Source organism: Poecilia mexicana, unplaced genomic scaffold (genome assembly GCF_051168715.1).
Source record: "Poecilia mexicana isolate PSO_F unplaced genomic scaffold, ASM5116871v1 ptg000001l_4803281_4836305_+_RagTag, whole genome shotgun sequence".
NCBI lineage: Eukaryota > Metazoa > Chordata > Actinopteri > Cyprinodontiformes > Poeciliidae > Poecilia > Poecilia mexicana.
The window spans coordinates 7,504-11,079 of record NW_028263397.1 but is presented as its reverse complement, the minus strand read 5'-3'; positions in this window follow the sequence as shown (position 1 = coordinate 11,079).

Genomic DNA, 3,576 nt, shown 5'->3' with positions numbered 1-3,576 from the left:
CGCACACTCCAAAAATTACGTTTTCTCTCACACACTACCAGAAACTCTCGCACACTCCAAAAAAGTTGCCTCGCATACTCAAAAAAATTACGTTTCGTCTCTCACACACTACCAGAAACTCTCGCACACTCCAAAAATTACGTTTTGTCTCTCACACACTACCAGAAACTCTCGCACACTCCAAAAAAATAGCCACGCACACTAAAAAAAATACTAAAATGTCACACACACACAAACGTTAACTTTCTCGCACACATACACTACTAACAGCTCGCACATTCACAAACGTTAACTGTCTCGCACACATACACTACTAACAGCTCGCACATTCACAAACGTTAACTGTCTCGCACACATACACTAACAGCTCGCACATTCACAAACGTTAACTGTCTCGCACACATTCACTAACAGCTCGCACATTCACAAACGTTAACTGTCTCGCACACATACACTAACAGCTCGCACATTCACAAACGTTAACTGTCTCGCTCACATACACTGCTACCAGCTCGCACACACACACACACAGACGTTTATCTCTCACATACACAAGACTAAAGTTGAACACACAGTACTAAGACTCGTTTTTTGAATGTGTGAGAGCGAAACTCTTTTTGAATGTGTGAGAGCGAGACTTTTTTTGAATGTGTGAGAGCGAAACTCTTTTTGAATGTGTGAGAGCGAGACTTTTTTGAATGTGTGAGAGTTGTCACGGAAGAGGCGGGGCATAATTTTTGGATCAAACTGCGCATGCGTAGATCCTAAACCTTAAGTTTCGATTGTTGACTCACTGTATGTTCTATTACTTAGTATATTTGTGCTATATATATTTTAAATATATATAGAACGTTTAATTTTCTTGTAGATTAAATGTGCTATAGAAATAAATGAATTTGATTGATTGATTAAAAATAGCAAAATTGCTGTAGTACAATCTGTCCACTGGGTGCCAGCATTACAGGAATTATTAAGAGGTCTTGTGAGAAATTCTGTTCCCCCGTGAAAATCTGTTCCCCCTGTGACGGGAGCGCGCATTGCAGCCAGAGACGTGGATCCGGTGAATCTGACCATTTTCACGGCGCTTCTGATCGATTTCTCGGTAAAAACTACTCATATGATCATATCAATGTGTAACTTTCAGTTTAATCGGCAGCTATCAAAATAAAAATACATACATAAATAAACGAGGTCCGGTGTGGAGGTCTTTTTTCGCTGTTTTGTGTTACTTTGAAAGCGAAGAAAATCGATCTTTTTTCAGCTTTTGTCTCGTAAGCCTGACAAATAAAAGTCAGTCAACAAACACAGGTTCCCAACACATAGTGTGCATTTATAATTTTTCATTTCTGATGAAGGAGGAAGGAGATTAATATACCTGCAAGATCTTTTACTTTGTTTTCAAAATATTTGCACTATGTTTGACATTTGTCCTTAACATAGTTTAATATAAGGTAGCTATTGAAAGATAGTTTCAATATATTTATATATATTTAAAAACACAAATATACTAAGTAATACAACATACAGTGAGTCAAAAATGGAAAATTATAGTTTAGGATCTACGCATGCGCAGTTTGATCCAAAAATTATGCCCCGCCTCTTCCGTGACAACTCTCACACATTCAAAAAAAGTCTCGCTCTCACACATTCAAAAAACGAGTCTTAGTACTGTGTGTGTGTGTTCAACTTTAGTCTTGTGTATGTGAGAGATAAACGTCTGTGTGTGTGTGCGAGCTGTTAGTAGTGTATGTGAGCGAGACAGTGAACGTTTGTGAATGTGCGAGCTGGTAGCAGTGTATGTGTGCGAGAAAGTTAACGTTTGTGAATGTGCGAGCTGTTAGTGTATGTGTGCGAGACAGTGAACGTTTGTGAATGTGCGAGCTGTTAGTAGTGTATGTGAGCGAGACAGTTAACGTTTGTGAATGTGCAAGCTGTTAGTGTATGTGAGCGAGAAAGTTAACGTTTGTGTGTATGTGCGCGAGCTGGTAGTGTATGTGAGCGAGCTGGTAGCAGTGTATGTGTGCGAGAAAGTTAACGTTTGTGAATGTGCGAGCTGTTAGTAGTGTATGTGAGCGAGAAAGTTAACGTTTGTGTGTATGTGCGCGAGCTGGTAGTGTATGTGAGCGAGCTGGTACTGGTGTATGTGAGCGAGAAAGTTAACGTTTGTGTGTATGTGCGCGAGCTGGTAGTGTATGTGAGCGAGCTGGTACTGGTGTATGTGAGCGAGAAAGTTAACGTTTGTGTGTATGTGCGCGAGCTGGTAGTGTATGTGAGCGAGCTGGTACTGGTGTATGTGAGCGAGAAAGTTAACGTTTGTGTGTATGTGCGCGAGCTGGTAGTGTATGTGAGCGAGAAAGTTAATGTTTGTGAATGTGCGAGCTGTTAGTACAGTGTATGTGAGCGAGCTGATAGTGTGTGTGCGAGAAAGTTAACGTTTGTGTGTGCGTGGCTATTTTTTTGGAGTATGCGAGAGTTTTTGGTAGTGTGTGAGAGACAAAACGTAATTTTTTTGAGTATGCGAGGCTATTTTTTTTGAGTATGCGAGAGTTTTTGGTAGTGTGTGACAGACAAAACGTAATTTTTTTGAGTGTGCGAGAGTTTTTGGTAGTGTGTGAGAGACGAAACGTAATTTTTTTGAGTGTGCGTGGCTACTTTTTTGGAGTATGCGAGAGTTTTTGGTAGTGTGTGAGAGACAAAACGTAATTTTTTTGAGTGTGCGAGGCTATTTTTTTGGAGTATGCGAGAGTTTTTGGTAGTGTGTGAGAGACAAAACGTAATTTTTTTGAGTGTGCGAGAGTTTTTGGTAGTGTGTGAGAGACGAAACGTAATTTTTTTGAGTGTGCGTGGCTACTTTTTTGGAGTATGCGAGAGTTTTTGGTAGTGTGTGAGAGACAAAACGTAATTTTTTTGAGTGTGCGAGGCTATTTTTTTGGAGTATGTGAGAGTTTTTGGTAGTGTGTGAGAGACAAAACGTAATTTTTTTGAGTGTGCGAGAGTTTTTGGTAGTGTGTGAGAGACAAAACGTAAATTTTGTCCTAAACGGCCCCTCATAGAAATGTCTGACCTCACAAAGTCTAAGAGATTCAAATAGAGAGACAAAACAACAAGAACAAATACTGCTGGAGAAAGTTGAAAAAACTATAAAAGTTGAAAACCAACAGAAACCTAAAATCTTTACATCTGAAAATTCAACTCAAACGGAAAATTTGAGCAGTCGCCGTAAGCAGCCAAAATGTTTTGCCAACAAATCTACACAGACTGAGCATTTGATTTCGGAATCAATGGAAAAATCGACTCAGACCGAATGTGCGACTTATAAACTAAAGGAATTTCAGCCTCCATGTAAAAAATACATCATCTCAAACACAAACTTTAAAAAGCAAATGTAGGCATGTAAAGACTTCTACCAGAGATGCAACTTCAGCTAAAACTTTGACGGATGAATCTAAGCAGCCTAAATCTTTTGCTGAGAAATCAACAGAATTGGAAACTTCTGCTAAATCTAAGAGTTGGTGGGGTACGTGTGTGGATGGATTAATGTTTGCAGGTAAATACACCCTGCTAGGTATTTTACAA